This window comes from Bos mutus, chromosome 8 (assembly GCF_027580195.1).
Source record: "Bos mutus isolate GX-2022 chromosome 8, NWIPB_WYAK_1.1, whole genome shotgun sequence".
Lineage (NCBI taxonomy): Eukaryota > Metazoa > Chordata > Mammalia > Artiodactyla > Bovidae > Bos > Bos mutus.
Window position 1 is genome coordinate 22,798,694 of NC_091624.1, and position 20,950 is coordinate 22,819,643.

General features: G+C 43.1%; 1 pseudogene; it reads right to left on the reverse strand.

The window, feature by feature from the left end:
• Positions 1 to 17,496: 17,496 nt before the first annotated feature.
• On the reverse strand, positions 17,497 to 18,179 carry LOC106701657 (large ribosomal subunit protein eL21-like; annotated as a pseudogene).
• Positions 18,180 to 20,950: the final 2,771 nt, after the last annotated feature.

Sequence of the window (20,950 nt, forward strand, 5' to 3'; positions counted from 1 at the left end):
GACTAGATCTGATAGACAGATTGCCTGATGAACTATGGAATGAGGTTCATAACTTTGTACAGGAGACAGGGATCAAGACCATCCCCATGGAAAAGAAATGCAAAAAAGCACAATGGCTGTCTGGGGAGGCCTTAAAATTAGCTGTGAAAAGAAGAGAAGCAAAAAGCAAAGGAGAAAAGGAAAGATGTTCCCATTTGAATGCAGAGTTCCAAAGAATAGCAAGGAGAGATGAGAAAGCCTTCCTCAATGATCAATGCAAAGAAATAGAGGAAAACAATAGAATGGGAAAGACTAGAGATCTCTTCAAGAAAATCAGAAATACCAAGTGAACATTTCATGCAAAGACGGGCTCGATAAAGGACAGAAATGGTATGGGCCTAAAGAAGCAGAAGATATTAAGAAGATGTGGCAAGAATACACAGAAGAACTGTACAAAAAAGGTCTTCATGACTCAGATAATCACAATGGTGTGATCACTCACCTAGAACCAGACATCCTGGAATGCAAAGTCAAGTGGGCCTTAGGAAGCATCACTATGAACAAAGCTAGTGAAGGTGATGGAATTCCAGTTGAGCTATTCCAAATCCTGAAAGATGATGCTGTGAAAGTGCTGCACTCAATATGCCAGCAAATTTGGAAAACTCAACAGTGGCTACGGGATTGGAAAAGGTCAGTTTTCATTCCAATCCCCAAAAAAGGCAATGCCAAAGACTCCTAAACTACCATACAATTACACTCATCACATGCTAGTAAAGTAATGCTCAAAATTCTCCAGGCCAGGTTTCAGCAATACGTGAACCGTGAACTTCCAGATGTTCAAGCTGGTTTTAGAAAAGACAGAGGAACCAGAGATCAAATTGCTAACATTCACTGGATGATCAAAAAAGAAAGAGGGTTCCAGAAAAACATCTATTTCTGCCTTATTGACTATGCCAAAGCCTTTGACTGTGTGGATCACAATAAACTATGAAAAATTCTGAAAGAGATGAGAATACCAGAACACCTGATCTGCCTCTTGAGAAATTTGTATGCAGGTCAGGAAGCAACAGTTAGAACTGGACATGGAACAACAGACTGGTTCCAAATAGGAAGGAGTTCGTCAAGGCTGTATATTGTCACCCTGTTTATTTAACTTATATGCAGAGTACATCACGACAAATGCTGGACTGGAAGAAACACAAGCTGGAATCAAGATTGCCGGGAGAAATATCAATAACCTCAGATATGCAGATGACACCACCCTTATGGCAGAAAGTGAAGAGGAACTAAAAAGCTTCTTGATGAAGGTGAAAGTGGAGAGTGAAAAAGTTGGCTTAAAGCTCAACATTCAGAAAATGAAGATCATGGCATCCAGTCCCACCACTTCATGGGAAATAGATGGGGAAACAGTGGAAACAGTGTCAGACTTTATTTTTCTTGGCTCCAAAATCACTGCAGATGGTGACTGCAGCCATGAAATTAAAAGACGCTTACTTCTTGGAAGGAAAGTTATGACCAACCTAGACAGCATATTGAAAAGCAGAGACATTACTTTGCCAACAAAGTTCCATCTAGTCAAGGCTATAGTTTTTTCAATAGTCATGTATGGATGTGAGAGTTGGGCTATAAAGAAAGCTGAGTGCCGAAGAATTGATGCTTTTGAACTGTGGTGTTGGAGAAGACTCTTGAGAGTCCCTTGGAGGCTCTCAAGGAGAGTCCCAAGGAGATCCAACCAGTTCATCCTAAAAGAGATCAGTCCTGAGTGTTCATTGGAAGGACAGATGTTGAAGCTGAAACCCCAATACTTTGGCCACCTGATGTGAAGAACTGACTCATTTGAAAAGACCCTGATTCTGGGAAAGATTGAAGGCAGGAGCAGAAGGGGACGACAGAGAATGAGATGGTTGAAAGGCATCACTGACTCAATGGACATGAGTTTTGGTAGGCTCCGGCAGTTGGTGATGGACAGGGGAGGTCTGGTGTGCTGTGATTCATGGGGTCGCAGAGAGTCAGACATGACTGAGCGACTGAACTGAACTGAATTAAACATATATTAATTTTGGAATTAAAATGCATTTCTTCTTTTTGTCAGACTTTAGAGGTTTTCACAAGCCCTAGAAAGACTTACAGCTCCTGGCACAGGCCCTTGAGACTAATGATCCGTTGGAATCTATTCCCATTTTGTTTCTTTGGATTTTTGTGCCCAGTGACTATCAGGGATCTGAACCATGGTCATGAATGGAAATTCTGTATTTAAAGACTATGTGTTTAAAACCAAGAGCTAGCAGGGGAGGGCTTGATGAGCCCATGGGATGGTTGCCATTGATCTCTACACCTTAGCATCACATTGTACATGACCAGGAGGTCACCCTACCAATGAGTTAGCAGAAGAGGCTACCTCAATTCCTTTTCATCGCTTTGCTGTGCTTGGTTAATTTGGCATCTCTACTCCCATATCTTGGGGTTTAAATGCTAAAAATGGCAGCCTCCCAGGAAAAGGCCCAGAGGCCTGGGGTCCAGGAGAAGAATCAGGCTTCTACTTTAGTAGAAAAGGTTAAAGAAATGTTGATAGGAAGACAAGGGATGATCCTACAGTGCTTTAACCCTCTGCCCACCAGCACCCTCGCCTTCCATGTTGGGTCAGAATATGAAATATCTGGACCTCAACATGCGTCATCAAAATCCATTGTGTCATTTTCCCCTTCTTGTCTGTATTGAAAGTCCATCTCCAATTGCTGACCTCCAGCTAGTGGAGGTGATGGAATTCCAGTTGAGCTATTCCAAATCCTGAAAGATGATGCTGTGAAAGTGCTACACTCAATATGCCAGCAAATTTAGAAAACTCAGCAGTGGCCACACGACTGGAAAAGGTCAGTTTTCATTCCAATCCCAAAGAAAGGCAATGCCAAAGAATGCTCAAACTACCGCACAATTGCAGTCATCTCACATGCTAGTAAAGTAATGCTCAAAATTCTCCAAGCCAGGCTTCAGCAATATGTGAACCGTGAACTTCCTGATGTTCAAGCTGGTTTTAGAAAAGGCAGAGGAACCAGAGATCAAATTGCCAACATCTGCTGGATCATGGAAAAAGCAAGAGAGTTCCAGAAAAGCATCTATTTCTGTTTTATTGACTATGCCAAAGCCTTTGACTGTGTGGATCACAATAAACTATGAAAAATTCTGAAAGAGATGAGAATACCAGAACACCTGATCTGCCTCTTGAGAAATTTGTATGCAGGTCAGGAAGCAACAGTTAGAACTGGACATGGAACAACAGACTGGTTCCAAATAGGAAAAGGAGTTCGTCAAGGCTGTATATTGTCACCCTGTTTATTTAACTTATATGCAGAGTACATCATGAGAAATGCTGGACTGGAGGAAACACAAGCTGGAATCAAGATTGCCAGGAGAAATATCAATAACCTCAGATATGCAGATGACACCACCCTTATGGCAGAAAGTGAAGAGGAACTAAAAAGCCTCTTGATGAAAGTGAAAAAGGAGAGTGAAAAAGTTGGCTTAAAGCTCAACATTCAGAAAATGAAGATCATGGCATCCGGTCCCACCACTTCATGGGAAATAGATGGGGAAACAGTGGAAACAGTGTCAGACTTTATTTATCTGGGCTCCAAAATCACTACAGGTGGTGACTGCAGCCATGAAATTAAAAGACGCTTACTTCTTGGAAGGAAAGTTATGACCAACCTAGATAGCATACTGAAAAGCAGAGACATTACTTTGCCAACAAAGGTCCGTCTAGTCCAGGCTATGGTTTTTCCTGTGGTCATATATGGATGTGAGAGTTGGACTGTGAAGAGGGCTGAGCACCAAAGAATTGATGCTTTTGAACTGTGGTGTTGGAGAAGACTCTTGAGAGTCCCTTGGACTGCAAGGAGATCCAACCAGTCCATTCTGAAGGAGATCAGCCCTGGGATTTCTTTGGAAGGAATAATACTAAAGCTGAAAATCCAGTACTTTGGCCACCTCATGTGAAGAGTTGACTCATTGGAAAAGACTCTGATGCTGGGAGGGATTGAAGGCAGGAGGAGAAGGGGACGACAGAGGATGAGATGGCTGGATGGCATCACTGATTCGATGGACGTGAGTCTGAGTGAACTCCAGGAGTTGGTGATGGACAGGGAGGCCTGGCGTGCTGCGATTCATGGGGTCGAGAAGAGTCAGACACGACTGAGCAACTGATCTGATCTGATCTGAGCCCTACCATCTCCCACCTCCTCTCCCTCCTCCAGTCAGTAACTCTGCTTGCCTGTGCCCTCTCTGACAGTCCCCGTATGCCAGCTATTGTACTTCTGTACTTTTCAAGGCACTGTACTGTAAGATTAAGCATGTTTTCTTTTTTGTGTGTTTGTTTTTTATATATTATTTGTGTGAATAGTGTACAGTACTATATAGCTGATTGTGTTAGTAGGCTAACTTTAGTGGACCTGGGAACAAATTGGACTTGTGAACGTACTCCTGGGATGGAACTCGTTCGGATGTAGGGGGCTTGCTGTAGTCATCTTCTTTTATTTCCCTAATCATTTACAAATGTAAAAAGTATTATTAGTTTGCAGACCACATGAAAAGAGGTGGTGGGCTGCAGTTTGCTGCCTTCTATTCTAAAGTGCCAATGATTATGAGCCCAAATTGTTAGGAATAGCTTTGGTGTTGTTGTTCACAGTTACCAAGTGCCCACAGAGAAAGGGTCTCAACTCTAAGAAAATTTCTTCTCAATAAAGCTAGACAAATGGAAAAAACATAAATTTTGTTTAAAAATCTGTTTCTGCCTGGTCCAGTTATATCCGTCTGCTGTCTGCTCCCCTGTTTTGCTTCCAGTCAGCATCTCTCAAGGTGAACGTGAACAATCAAATGTCCTGCCCCCTGCTTGGTGTGTGCGCCCCTCTTACTCTAGCATCAGCCTCCTCTAGACTCGGCCAGAGCCAACCTTTCCTCAGCAGGTCTCCCACCTGAGCATGGTCTTGTGTCTGCTGGTCTCCTGGCTGTCCTGTACTTTCTGTCTGTCCTGTACTCCACTCCAAAGAGAGCATCTGGGCAGCCTCCTGATTTAACCTTGACTTCCCCATGAAGGGCTTCCCTGGTGGCTCAGAAGGTAAAGCATCTGCTTCCAACGCAGGAGACATGGGTTCAATTCCTGGGTCAGGAAGATCCCCTGGAGAAGGAAATGGCAACCCTCTCCAGTACTCTTGCCTGGAAAATCCCATGGACAGAGAAGCCTGGTAGACAACAGTCCATGGGATTGCAAAGAGTTGGACATGACTGAGCGACTTCACTTCACTTCCCTTCCCTTCATTTCCCCATGGGTTGGAATGTCAATTTCCTCTTCTTGGCAGATATTCTTTTCTGTTAGGTGTCCAAGTGACTAATTTGTAGCCCATGGAACGTGAATTCTTAATCTTCTGTGCCTCAGTACCCATGTCTGTAAAATGGGGATGATTGTATGTGTGGCAGGGGGCAGGGTTTGCTGAGAAGCCCTTGCAGGTACAACTAGAATGTGTGAGAAATGTTAGTTTCTTCTCCCACCTCTGCTCACTGGTCTCATCCTGAGCCTGAGAGTTCCAGAAGATCCCCTGTTCCTCTGTGACTAGTTCTCAAATGTGTGCATGGGTGCTCCGTTGTGTTCGACTCTTTGGCCCAAAGGACTACATGGACCCCATGGACCTTATACAGCCCAGGCTTCTCTGGGCATGGGATTTTCTGTGGGCATGGGATTTTCCAGGCAAGCATATTGGAATGGGTTGCTATTTCCTTCTTCAGAAGATCTTTCTGACCCAGGGATTGAACCTGTGACTCCTGCTGTGTCTCCTGACAGGCTGATTCTTTACTGCTGAGCCACGGAGGAAAGCCCAGTCTGTTTCTGTCTGGTTTGAAACCAGGGATCTTCCGCATGGTGAAGCGAATGTGATAACCACTACACTATGGAGAGGAGGCAGGTAAAGGAAAGCAAATATATAGCTCTTATTTTCATCACTCCTTAGATGTCTGGCCCTGAGTTCCTATGCTGTGGTTGCCCTTTGCTCAGGATGTCCACCTCTGTCTCTCTCAGGCAAAGTATCTTCTCCCCTTCATGCAACTTCATTTTCTAGTAAAACTTTCAACATTTACACATTTAGAATGGAGATATCTATGTTTTGTCAGTTTGACATATTTTAAAAGAACTGAATGTGTAATAAAATCACTTTGAAAGAATAGTGTGTGGAAGAACTGTTTTGTAGCAGATGTTAAAAATTCAATGCTAAAAGCTTTTTAGACAAATAAAAGGAGGGGAGAGTTCCAGGAACTGTGGTCCTCATTTAAATAAGCTTCTCATTCCTTAAATTACTATTGATGCTGATGCTTATCTTGGTAGAGATTTATGAGAGATAAATCCACATTTTGTTTTTTCATTGGTGCAGAACAGTTTTCAGTACTGCTACTGGCAACTTGAAATGAATGAAACTGTAATTTTGATAATTTTGAATGAACTATGTGACAGTTTCTTTCAAAGGGAAAGAGGGTCTTTACCGGAGTCCAGCCCCAGTTGGATCCAGGGATTCCCTCAGGATGACGGCGTTGGCGATTAAGGAATAGCAAAGGCTGAGAGATTTATTAGATGATCAATAATAACTGGTTTATGCGGGAAATCAATAAAGTTCGTGACACCAAACTTGCTCTGACCACGGAGGCCGCAGGCGCCCTCTTGAATAGCGGAAGGTGCCCCACCTTAGGCACCTTCTCGAGTGGGTCTTAGAAGCCCAGGCAAATAAGCGGTTGCAGAGGACCCCCATGCTCCAAATTATTTTGGCATGAAGGAAGAACAGAAGAGAAAAGGAGGAAAAGGAAACAAGAAAGAATGACACAGGGAGACTAAGCTTTGATGAGCAAGGCCCGTAGCTTTATTTTCAACAGGGGCTTTTATACCATAAGTTGCACATAGAGGATAATAGGAGATGTGAAATCATGCAAAGTCGGCAGTCTTTGATCCTTATTGAAACCAGGGTTTCTTTTCTGCAAATTTATCGTATACAAATGGTTTAGGTGATTTACATCATCTTCTGGCCAGAAGGCCTATTAACATTTTATGACTCTGACAAAGGTTTGTCAACCATAAGACTTATTTTCTCTAAGAGTAATTATTTTAAGGTCTGGCGCCATCCTCCGAAGGTGTTAGATAAAGTTGCATTCCTATAGGGCAGAGGTGCAGTGAGTTTACAACAAAGAAAAGAATTTATTACCTTAAGGGTCTAAAGTTGCTAGCACCAAGGCCACTACTTATCTTTTCTACATACCAACTATATTAATTAATACACATTCAAGGATACAAAACAGGGGATGTGGAAACTTGGCAGGAAGCATTGGCTCATCAATGAAATCTTTAACTAGTTTTATTCTGACAGTTTCTAACTCTCTGAGAGGCTCTAAGCTATTTGAATATCTTAAGCTTCCCATGCCTCTCACTGTTGGGAGACTGTAAACAATCATATGCATAGCTGTAGGAGTCCTGGTAAACTTCTCAGGCAAGTTAGAGAGCTATCTGAGGGGTTTGGATTTAAACACTCCTTTTATGCCCAGGAACTTTATTAACTGGAGCTGTAAGTTAACTCCTTTTCAGAGAGAGTGAGATGGTGGTGGGGGACAGCCCCCGTAAAGTCAGAGGTGAGAGCACAAAGCAGTAAAGTAGGCAGATTCTGGTTTTGGGGGTAGATGCTCGAGAATATCCAGGGAGACTCCTGAGGCTCGATCCCGCCTTTGTGTATGCCGAGCCTCCTTCCTCATGACCTTTGCCACGGGTGGAGTTCCTCACGCTGGCTCTCGGCAGGTCTTTATGTTAGAAGATATCTAGTTCTTTCTGATATCTAATTCTGGAGATATTTGTGCTGGAATGTGACCCCTAAACGAGGCGGCAGGGAGAAGACAGTCTCCGTCCTCACATTTCCAGTGGGGAGTGGCTGGAGCTCAGATGCTCGGCTGAATGAGCTGGCTTCCCAGCGAAGTGAGATCCGCCAGTCTGGTGTGATGGCTTTCCAGGCGTGAACCCGTGAACCTACCTTCTGTAGGGTTTTCGTCCAGGGCCCATGGACCTGCCCTTTTCCTTTCAGGAGTGGGGCTGCTCAGTGGTGGGTGGTCTACAGAGATAAACCTGCAAGGTCTGTTGCTCTGGCCACACCAGTATCAAGAGGGGTTTGCTGCCCATCTTCCCATAAACTTGAAAATTACCACTGCGAGATCTGAGCTGAGATTTCCAGTAAGAGGAGGGTAGTGCAACCAGATCGAGGTGTAGAGGAACAGAGGTGAGAAGTCTGGTGAGACGCTAACCTTCAGACATGCTGGGCCCAGCACAAAACGCCCATCAGAACTTTTGGGTCAAGTAACTTTGGGTCAAAAGTGAAATTTTATGGAATAAATTAAAGCAATTAAAAAATTTTATAGGAAGTGCTGAAACTTTCATGAAATATCTGTTTGATTAGGAAAAGATTTTAGGGAAAGGCGAGATAAAAATTATTCAGGAAATTTTCTCCTTAAAGAAAATGTTTTCCAATGGAAAATGATATGTAGAGAGGGTCTTTAGGTGTATTGCTGGAGAGCTGACCCCAGAATTTTCTGTCCTCTTGATCAAGCATCAATATTAAAGGCTTGATCCCACTGTGATGCCAAAGGGGGTGGCTGCTGACTATTCAGGTGGTATTCTTCTTGGCACTGGCTCCCCAATAGAGTCTTTACTCCAGGGTGGTGTTCCCAGTTATTTTCCACATACCCATAGGTGTAAACTCAAATTAACCAAACTCTTAAGAGACTGATGTATAAACCAAAGAAGCCAATTTATTACTTTCTAGTGAGTGAAGGATAGATGTTCAGCTCTGCTCTTCAGCACATGCTCCCCTCAATATAAGAAAATGACTAGCCCTAGGAGGCTGTTTCAGGTGGACAAGGGTGTGTGTGATAAACCTGAATGGCGTCTTGCCTGATGGCTGTCTTAGGAAACAGCTGTGAACTGGAGGCTGAGTTGTATTTGATGGTGGCTGATGCATCCATCATTTCCATACGTGGTCCTCAAGTGCCTGTTGGCAGAATCACTTCCCTCTGCACATGTTTAAAACGCTATAGGGCCATTTGGTCTACAGTACTAAGATTGTGTCTCTTTAACTCATATTGATACTCCAGACAAGATGCAACATACATCTTAGTTTCACTTACATTTAGTCCTAACCATTTGTTTCTTCTCCACAGAATTCACACCTTTTAATGATACCTGCTGCTGCTGCTGCTAAGTCACTTCAGCCGTGTCCGACTCTGTGCGACCCCATAGACGGCAACCCACCAGGCTCCTCCATCCATGGGATTTTCCAGGCAAGAGTACTGGAGTGGGGTGCCATTGTCTTCTCGGTTAATGATACCTAGATATTCCCAAATCCCTCTAACTTGGAAGGAAAGTTATGACCAACCTAGATAGCATATTCAAAAGCAGAGACATTACTTTGCCAACAAAGGTCCGTCTAGTCAAGGCTATGGTTTTTCCAGTGGTCATGTAGGGATGTGAGAGTTGGACTATGAAAAAAGCTGAGCACTGAAGAATTGATGCTTTTAAACTGTGGTGTTGGAGAAGACTCTTGAGAGTCCCTTGGATTGCAAGGAGATCCAACCAGTCCATTCTAAAGGAGACCAGTCCTGGGTGTTCTTTGGAAGGACTGATTCTAAAGCTGAAACTCCAGTACTTTGGCCACCTCATGTGAAGAGTTGACTCATTGGAAAAGACTCTGATGCTGGGAGGGATTGGAGGCAGGAGGAGAAGGGGATGACAGAGGATGAGATGGCTGGATGGCATCATCGGCTCGATGGACATGAGTTTGGGTGAACTCTGGGAGTTGGTGATGGACAAGGAGGCCTGACGTGCTGCAGTTCATGGGGTTGCAAAGAGTCTGACATGACTGAGCTACTGAACTGAACTGAACTGACGCAGTTATAGACAATGTTTTGGGGTAGTTAAAAACCTCACTTTATGGGAGTCACCTTATTCCTAGCTTGTGTGGAAAATTGATCTTATTTGGCTGTATCTTTAAGTCAACCCTGAATATTCACTGAAAGGAATGCTGAAGCTGAAACTCCAAAACTTTGGTCACCTGACCCAAAGAGGCGACTCAGTGGAAAAGACCCTGATGCTGAGGAAGATTGAGGGCAAGAAGAGGAGGGGCAGACAGAGGATGAGATGGTAGGATGGCATCATTGACTCAGTGAACATGAGTTTGAGCAAATTCTGGGAGATAGAGAAGGATAGAGAAGCCTGGTGTGCTGCAGTCCATGGGGTTGCAAAGATTTGGACGTGACTTAGCAACTGAACAACAAAGCTGTATCTTTGCTTATCATATGATGAAAATTGGTTCTTCTTAGAAAATCTGTTGATTTGGGGACTTTCTTGGTGGTCCAGTCGCTAACCTCTGCACTCCCAATACAGGGGGCCCAGGTTCAATCCCTGGTCAGGGAACTAGATCCCACATGTAAAAATTAAAGATCCCAACTGAGATCTGACCCAGCCCAATATATAAATAAATACTGGGTTGACCCAAAAGATCATTCAGGTTTTTCATAGGATCTTATTTAAAGAAAGAAAGAAAATCTGTTGATTTATTCTTGCTAAATTGTTGCTTTTTCTTTCAGTTTTGTTACTGGTGACATATCAGTTTAAAACTAAATTCTAGAAGGGAAGGTGTGTGTTCAGTTCAGGCTAAATTAAGTAGGGGACAAACGTGAAAAGAGGGGAGGGAAAGAAAAGGAAAGAAAATAAAATCAGCATTGTAAGTCACAGCCTTCTATCTGGCTGTCAACAAGTTTATGTAAAGTGGGTCACACACAGTTGAAAACATTTCTGTTCCAACCTGCAGGATATTCAGTGTTCAAACAAGCTTATGTCTTGGGGCCTGAATTCAATGATAGCAATCCTGTGTCAGCTCTCTGCAGGTTTTACGTATTTTGTGTTCCCAGTAAGTGTCCATCTTAATTATCTCCAACCTGCCAATGAAGTCTGCCTTTACTTCTCGTGTGATTCTGAGGAATAATTTTAGTACAAATTCTTGATCTCTTATCATCTGGATAGTAAAATAGGTATTACCATTATTCAGCTGTCTTTCAAACCAGTCAGTCCTAAAGGAAATCAGTCCTGAATATTCATTGGAAGGACTGATGCTGAAGCTGAAGCTCCAATACTCTGGCCACCTGATGTGAAAAACTGACTCATTAAAAATGACCCTGATGCTGGGAAAGATGGAGGGAAGGAGGAGAAGGGAGCAGGAAAGGATGAGATGGTTGGATGGCATCACCAACTCAATGGACATGCTGCTGCTAAGTCACTTTAGTCGTGTCCGACTCTGCGCGACCCCATAGACGGCAGCCCACCAGGCTCCCCCGTCCCTGGGATTCTCCAGACAAGAACACTGGAGTGGGTTGCCATTTCCTTCTCCAATGCATAAAAGTGAAAAGTGAAAGTGAAGTCGCTCAGTCGTGTCCAATTTTAGCAACCCCATGGACTGCAGCCCACCAGGCTCCTCTGTCCATGGGATTTTCCAGGCAAGAGTATTGGAGTGGGGTGCCATTTTGAGCAAACTCTGGCAGACAGTGAAGGACAGGGAAGCCTGGGATACTGTAGTCCACTGGGTCGTAAAGAGTCGGACGCAAATGAGCAACTGAATAACAACATTTATGATTTTGTGGCCACAGAAATTCAGTATTGTTTCAAGTATTTAATCCTTTTGCATCATTATATGTGAAACCTTGTGTCTCAGTGACTTTTACAAGAAATATGCTTTACCTGGTACTGTCTAGCAACCAACAGGATAGATCTTACTTTCTAATACATTTATGTATTTTTATTTCAAGTAGGCTTCCTGTAAGGGGTAAAGTGGGGCTTTCGTGGTGGCTCAGTGGGAGATGTGGTCTCGATTCCTGGTCTGGGAAGATCCCCTGGAGAAGGAAATGACAACCCACTCCAGTATTCTTGCCTGGAGAACCCCATGAACAGAGGAACCTGGGGGGCTACAGTCCACGGGGTCAGTAAGAGTTAGACACGACTTAGTGACTGAACAACAACAAAGGGGTAAAAGGCTTGCGTGCGTGCTAAGCTGCTTCAGTCGTGACTGGCTCTTTGCGACCCCACGGACTCTAGCCCACCAGGCTCCTTAGTCCATGGGATTCTCCAGGCAAGAACACTGGAGTGGGCTGCCATGCCCTCCTCCAGGGAAGGGGTAAAGTTCAGTTCAGTTCAGTTCAGTTCAGTTGCTCAGTCATGTCCAACTCTTTGTGAGCCCATGGATCGCAGCACGCCAGGCCTCCCTGTCCATCACCAACTCCTGGAGTTCACTCAGACTCACGTCCATCGAATCAGTGATGCCATCCAGCCATCTCATCCTCTGTTGTCCCCTTCTCCTCCTGCCCCCAATCCCTCCCAGCATCAGAGTCTTTTCCAATGAGTCAACTCTTCGCATGAGGTGGCCAAAGTACTGGACTTTCAGCTTCAGCATCATTCCTTCCAAAGAAATCCCAGGGCTGATCTCCTTCAGAATGGACTGGTTGGATCTCCTTGCAGGCCAAGGGACTCTCAAGAGTCTTCTCCAACACCACAGTTCAAAAGCATCATTTCTTCGGTGCTCAGCTTTCTTCACAGTCCAACTCTCACATCTATACACGATCACAGGAAAAACCATAGCCTTGACTAGATAGACCTTTGTTGGCAAAGTAATGTCTCTGCTTTTGAATATGCTATCTAGGTTGGTCATAACTTTCCTTCTAAGGAGTAAGCATCTTTTAATTTCATGGCTGCAGTCACCATCTGCAGTGATTTTGGAGCCCCCAAAAATAAAGTCTGACACTGTTTCCACTGTTTCCCATCTATTCCCCATGAAGTGATGGGACCAGATGCCATGATCTTCGTTTTCTGAATGTTGAGCTTTAAGCCAACTTTTTCACTCTCCACTTTCACTTTCATCAAGAGGCTTTTTAGTTCCTCTTCACTTTCTGCCATAAGGATGGTGTCATCTGCATATCTGAGGCTATTGATATTTCTCCTGGCAATCTTGATTCTAGCTTGTGTTTCTTCCAGTCCAGCGTTTCTCATGATGTACTCTGCATAGAAGTTAAATAAGCAGGGTGAACAGTATGAAAAGGGGTAAAGTACTGGGGATTAAAACAAAATTACTGGGAGTGACTTTTTCTTTCTTTTTCTCTTCCTCCCTCCTCTTTTCTTTCTTCCTTGCTTCCTCCCTTCCTCCCTCCCTCTCTCTCTTCTTTCTCCCTCCATCCTTCCCTTTCTTTTGAAATAGAGAAGTTCTGCCTACTGTTTGCACCCCTGCAGCTCTATCTCTGTCTTTGGTACATTGTTTGCTTTCTGTCCCATGGCTCCTTCTGGGTCCTGTGAGCGAGTCATGAACTTCTCACTGATTTTCTGATAACTGTCTTCAGAGTAGTTATGAGGTAGAGAAATGCACAGATCTGTGCCACGTTCCTTACAGATTTCCCTGTCTTACTGGGAAAAACTTATTGTTGGCATGCACCACTTTATTTAACTAGTGGAGGTTAGAAAAGTATTAGTCTGGAGAAGTGTGTTTCAGACTGGTGATGCCAGTCACCTTTGCCTTTCATTCAGCTGGTGTAGCTCCAAGAATGGGAGGAAGACGCGCCCTGAGCCCAGAATTTCTTAGGGCCCCCAGGAACACAGCTTGACAAGGGTGGGGCAGCTTTGGGGATCAAAGGACAAAAAAAAAAGGAAACAGAAAACGCATCTTCTTCAACAATCACGACTTGTACTCATCCCCTCATCTGGTGTTTGGATCATCAGTGACATTACTTTGAAGTAGATTCTAAATGTATGCCCCCTGGCGGGCACTGTCAGGGAATAATGGGGAAGAGACTATTTCTTCATCTCTTTCTCACCTCACTGCTAGCCTGCACTGCTCAGATATGGCTGGGATACATGGCCTTCAAAAACAAGTGAGAAGTAATGTCTTTCTTCCAAGTTTTGTCTGAAAATTCTTAAAACATAAGCTAATTTTGACAAGAACAATTCACAGTGTGTTTGAAGGCAAGGTTTTGCTTCACTAAAGCTGTTCAAAGCACAGTTGAAAGAAAACTACTATTACTAATAGCATACTTGAACTTAAGGGCCATACATTTCAGGTAATTAGATAGTTGCCCAAGATAGCTAATTACACTTAAAAACAATTTTATAAATTTTGTCTCCACTAAATTGACCGCTTGACAGCTGTTTTGATGTCCTGTGAATTTTGCCATTGTTGAACAAAAAATAACATTCTTTTGTCAATGTCAGTTGACACTGTCTTCTAAGAAAAAATCTGAGGTCGACACATGACAATTTTTTAACTGTTGAGACTTTCCGATATTTTTGTGATTATCCTTTTAAAAAATGAAGTGACAAAGGTATACTGTATTTGGCATTCCTTAGAAAATAGAGTCTGCAGGGAGTTTTGAGGTGACTTCTTGGGAACCATACTGTGAAGGAGTGAAGGTGCAAGACTGGGTAGGGTGGAGCTTGGCTGTGATGTGGGTGCAACAGCAACCTCACTGGGACATGAGGATTTTTGTGCTGGGATGACATTGCTTAGCTGCCCCTCCATGAGTCAAATCTCGCATCCAGCAGTGAGAAGATGTGACCTTGGGTGAAGTTGCAGTATTTGCAATCTCAAAGAAAGGAAGAGGGACTCATCCAGGGAATGAGCTCCTCAGTTCTGAGGGGGATCTGGGCAGCATACCTAACAGTTATTAAATAGTTAATTTTCCCTTTCTCTTGAATGTTTATTATAACTAAAGGAAAGGGAAGCCTCATCAGACAAGGAGCTTCAAGGAAACATGTGCCTGTGAGATTCTGTCAGAGCCTATCTTCCCAGTGAGGACTTGAGAAGCAATCATGGTAGCTACTAGATTTCCATGACCACCCCCACTTCAGTGACAGAAGAACTCTTTTGTATTATAACTAATACCTACATTGTCTCACCTGAACAGATCCTTCCCCACGTTTTAAAAACTACAGTTTTATGTGTAGTCTCTCTGAGTCCAGAATAACAAACTATGATTTTAGCAGTTTATTACAATCTTGCTTGGATGTACTCTGGGAGAGATTTGAGTGGTTTTTTGTTTTTCTCTAAGGGAGATACTTCTAACATACCAAATTATATCTTCTCAAGTTACATACCAAATTCATCTCCCCACGTTACATACCAAATTACATCTCCTCAAATTACATACCAAATTCAACTCTGGAAGGGAGAAAGCAAGTGAAAAATGTGCGGTTGATCTGGAACTTCAGCAGACGGTGGTGCTACTATCTTACATGAAGGTAGAGATTTGGCAGGAACTTAATTACCTTTTGATGCTTTGTGATTTTCTGGTTTTTAAAGGATTATTTTGAAGAAAAAATTTAATTTCAGTTTTATTGAGGTATGATTGACATTTAAAATTGCAAGCTATTTAAAGTGTGCATCATGGTGATTTGATATACATACACATGGGAAAGGATTCTTCCCATCGATTCATTAATGCATCTGTCACCTCACGTAATTAACCTTTTTCATTTTTTTTGTGAGAACATTTAAGTTCTACTCCCTTTGTTGTTGTTCAGTAGCTCAGTCGTGTCTGACTCTTTGCGACCTCGTGGACTGCAGCATGCCAGGCTTCCCTGTCCTTCACCAACTCCTGGAGCTGCTCAACCTCATGTCCACTGAGTCAGTGATGCCATCCAGCCATCTCACCCTCTATTGTCCCCTTCTCCTCCTGCCTTCAATCTTTCCCAGCATCAGGGTCTTTTCCAGTGAGTCGGCTCTTCGCATCCCTTAGTCAATTTCAATTATACAACACAATATTATCAGCTATAGTCGTCATGTTATACATCAGCTCCTGAGACCTTTTTAAAAATTATCTGTTTTTTTTTTTTTTTTTTAATTTATATTTTGACTGCACTGGACCTTTGCTGTGGTGCTCATAGGCTCCTGGTTGCAGCGTGAGGGCTTCTCTAGTTGTGATGCTCAGACTTTCTAGTTGTGGTATGCCAGCTTAGTTACTCCAGGGTCTTAGTTCCCCCACCTGGGATCAAACCCACCTCCCCTGCATTGGAAGGCAAATTCTTAACCACTGGAGCATCAGGGAAGTCCCTAGAGCCTCAGTTCTTGCTCATCTTATTGCTAGAAGTTAGGACACTTTTACCAATCTCTCCCTATTTATTCCATCACCCAGTCCCTGGCAACCACCATTATAATTTGTGTTTCTATAAAGTTTTCTTTTTTTAGGATTCCACAAATAAGTCATACCATACAGAATTTGTCTTTTTATGACAGTTCACTTAGCATAAGCCCTTGAGTTTCCTCCATTTTGTTACAAATGGCAAGATTTTATTTTTCTTCGTGGCTGAACAATACTTCATTGTGTATGTATACCACATCTTTTTACCCATTCATCCTCCGGCGGACACTCAGGTTGTTTTCATATCTTGGCTACTGTGAGTAATGCTGCAATAAACATAGGGATGCAACTATCTCTTTGAGACAGTGACTTGTTTTCCTTCAGACAAATACCTGGACATGGGATTGCTGGATCATATGGTAGTTCTATTTTTAATATTCTAAGGAACCTCCATACTGTCTTTCATAGTGGAGGCACCAATTTACATTTCTACCAATAGTGCACGAGGCTTGTATTTTATTCACATCCTTGTCAGCACTTGTTATCTCTTGTCTTTTTGAAAATAGCCATTCTAACAGATATTGGGGCTTCCCTGGTGGCTCAGCTGGTAAAGAATCCACCAGCAATGCGGGAGACCTGGGTTTGATCTCTGGGTTGGGAAGATCCCCTGGAGAAGGGAACGGCTACCCACTCCAGTATTCTGGCCTGGAGAATTCCATGGACTGCATAAGCAATGGGATCGAAAAGAGTTGGACGTGACTGAGCAACTTTCATTTTCAGTTTCATTCTAACAGCTGTGAGGTGATACATCACTGTGATTTTCATTGCATTTCCCTGATAATTAGTGGTATTGAGGACCTATTCCTGTATAGTTGGCCATCTGCATGTCTTTTCTGGAAGGATGTCTATTCAGGTCCTTTTTACATCATTTTTACATCAGATGGTTTGTTTGTTTGTTTGCTATTGAGTTGCATGAGTTCTTTATAGATCTAACCAGATATATCATTTGAAACTATTTTCTTTCTTTTGGTAGGTTGCCCTTTCATTTTGTTGATGACTTTGTTTGCTGTGCAGAAGCTTTGTTTTTTTTTTTTTTTTTAATAAATAATGTTGGGCAGTTTATTAACCAATGGAGTATATTACATAACAAACTACGCCCACATCTTTCAGGAAGAAAAACCACTCAGTTTGAAAAGTAAAGATGTCACCCACTGAATTTAAAACACACAATTAAAATGCGCTTTAAATATTTCTTTGGGGGGTTGGGAACACAAGACTTCTACTCAATTAAGAGAAATGTTTTAAGAGTCCAGATCTTTTATTTTCTTTATACTCATCATACCATCAAATCATGGAAATAGGCTTCAACAGTTCAGGCTCCTCTCCAGTGGTTCTCATGAAGCATGTGTCTCTGGGTGGAGCAGGCTGCCTCTTTAGTTGAACCCAAGTACCTTTCTCTTTGTCTTCCTCTGTTTCCTTCCTTCATTTTCCTTCACACATTTCAGGAAGCTATCTTGGCTCTTAGGATGCCTAACATGCTGAATGTGTGCTAAGTCGCTACAGTCTTGTCTGTCTCTTTGCGGCCCTATGGATGGTAGCTCACCAGGCTCCTCTGTCCATGGGATTCTCCAGGCAAGAATACTGGAGTGGGCTGCCAGGCCCTCTTCCAGGGGATCTTCCTGACCCAGGGACTGAACCCATGTCTCTTATGTCTCCTGCATTGGCAGGCAGGTTCTTTACCACTAGCATCACACGTGTTGATTCTCTTGGCAAAAATCTTGGTCTTAACTTGTTTGTTTACAATGATGCTAACAGCTTGGCTGGGTAACATCATCGACTCTTCCAGTGTTGCCATGGTAACATTCGTGGGGCATTCCTTATCGAACAGTGTCCATCCCCTTGATATCTACAATCTCACCTTTCTTGTAGATTCCCTTGTATGCAGCCAAAGGAACAACTCCATGTTTTCTAAAAGGCCTAGAGAACATGTCGTGAGAGCCCCTCCTTTTTCCCTCCATATCGGTCATTTTGGTGAGTTACTGGAAGATGGCGGTTCTGGATGAAAAGGCAGAAGCTTCATTGAATTGATATAGTTTCACTTGTTTATGTTTACTTTTGTTGCGTTTTCTTTTGGTGCCATGAAGAAAAAAAATTGCATTTTAAGAACAAAACCCATTTAGTTTAAAAAGTGAATTGCTATTAACATTTGTCTTCTCATTTTATGTCAACAGCGAAGAACATATATTGGGCTTTCAAAATCTTTAATATGATAAAACCTGTAAAATATTAATAACATAATTGAATCAATGCATTTAATGCCTCTTTTGATACATTTATATTACTTTGCACACAAAGAACATCTTTAGGGAATTCCCCAGGGATCCAGTGGTTAGGACTCTATGCTTTCACTGCTGAGGGCCTGGGTTCAACCTTTGTTGGGAAACTAAGATCCCACAAGCTGAACAGCACCCCCAAAAAGAAAAATTCTTTAATCCAAAATTCTCAGTATATTCAATGTTTCTCAATAAAAGAATATTTTGCAAGAAACTACACATTTCTTGCTTTTCCTCATGTTTAGCTGAAGTGGTGTCAGTTATTAAATTTGCTCTGCATATGCATGCCCCATCCACTTATCAGAGAACTTTCTAGAAGCTCACATCTGTTACTGGAACAGCACAAATCCAGTCTTGTGTACATGTACCAGGGTCCCCACCACCTCTTTTGTTTCCCTGTATCCTTGGCAGTCCAGTGTCAGCACCCTGACTGGGCTTGTCTCTGGGGGCAGTTCCTACAATGATGATTTCGTAAATTAAAAACAAAAAAGAGTCCAGGGCTCTGGTCTATGGTCAAGAAGAATCATGGAGGAGTGAGAATGGCATCATCGGGTAGCACAGTGCTCTAGGATCTCCCTAGAGAACTGGAGATTGGAACTGCTGATTTCTGGACTCCAGGCTTGCTCTGAGGATGAGGACGTTGTCATTCCTCTAGAGCAGGGCAGCCACCCTGACTGCCTCCCAGACCCCTGGGGCTGCAAGTGAGTGGATGAGCCTGGAAGGACCTGTGTTAACGGAGAACTCACGCCCATCCAGCAAGGTGTCTTCTCCTGCCCTCCACATGGTTCCTACTGGAGGTTTGGAACTACTGATTTCTGGAGAAGCCAGAACCTAGCCATTTAAAATGTGAGACCTCTCAAATTTTACATGTTGGCAAACATTTACATTTTTTTTAAAGTATAGTGTAGGCCAAAGAAAATAGATGTGAGAGCCCGTGAGCCTACAACAACATACATTCTCCTCCAGCCCCTTGTCACTGCAGCTGATTGGGACAGAAAGAAGAGCAGCCCCTTCTTGGGGAGGGCAGCCCATCCGCTGTGTGTCAGTGAGCATCTGGGACAGGTACCCAACCTTGGCTCTGCTGGGAACCCGATGAGGACATGAAGAATCTGGTCATCCTGATGGCCAGACTTGTAACAGAATTGATATTCTTTCTGTCATTTCAGATTATCAACTAAGATTGAGTTTCAATGAGAGTTTTTTGGAGTGGTTAATAAAACCCCCTTGAAAATGTAAACTACGCAAGGGCCTACAGGTGCCCTCAGAGAATCTGTGGTCCAGAGAGACTTGCATCTGAACACAGGCCAGGGCAGGCACCAACAGCCTCTGGCTTGGCGGATCCTCCCTGCATCTACCTGCTCTTTCCTTGTATTTCTACAGCCATTGGAGGTTCCTGCTACATGGTTCCTCCGGGAGAGAAGAAAATCAGGAAGTTTTGGATGGCTTTCTCTGCAGAGAAAGAGGAAGGTTTCCATCATCTTTCTGGTTCCAGTTCTGCATGGAAGGGACCTTCATAAATAGAGATGGTCCCAGCAGTTCTCTATTTACTCCCACCCTGTTTATTGTGGTGGTAAAATGATCGTCATTGATTCTTATAGATGATTCTCCTTGGTTCCCAGTGTCATGCTAGGTGCTTTTGCCATAGTTCTCTCTTTCACTTCTCTTCCAAGTGGGAACCAGTGAACCAAGATGGTTTGCCAAGCAGATGCACTTGCTGAAATGACGCCTGCTGCCTGCCACAGTGTGGTGAGAATCAGAAGGTGAGAAAAAAGACTAACTAAGGAAGGCTTAGTCTCATCTTGCACTCAGCAAAATCTATAGTTAATTTCTCAGCATTTGTATAAAGTAGAAAACTCCTAATAATTTCAAGTGTAACCTATTAGGATGATGGGAGAAAGATTTGAAGTGGTTCAAGGCTATCTTACCTCCATTATCCTTGGTAGGATACAAAGATATGACTTGATCTTGTTTCTGTCCAGAAGAGTTGCCACACATCACTGCCACAGAAGTTCTGATTACATCACCTTTGCAGCACTGAAGTGGTGGAAGGTTTTCCTGGGTGAGAATCACATAGCCTGTCAGGAAATGAGTGCATTTCATACTTAATTGCCATACAAGTGCTCTCAGCTCTTTGCTATTGGTATAAACTGACTCCAGAATAATAGAGCAAATGCCCTCCATTAAGACTAACTCTTTCCATACCACGCTGCAATGAAGACAGGTGTTTGAGGGCGCCATATGTAATTAGGAACCTCCTGTTATAAAAGGGCATTCACCATAATTTGGCACCTGTCATTGAAACTAACATATGAGCCTGGCTCTAGGAATGTATCTCATTAGTTGGGTTATTTGCAGAAATAGGCAGAAAACTCTTACCTTCACATCACCAAGCAAACTATAAGCAGATTAATCTCAGAGTCCTATTCAGTTCAGTTCAGTTCAGTTCAGTTTAGTCGCTCAGTCGT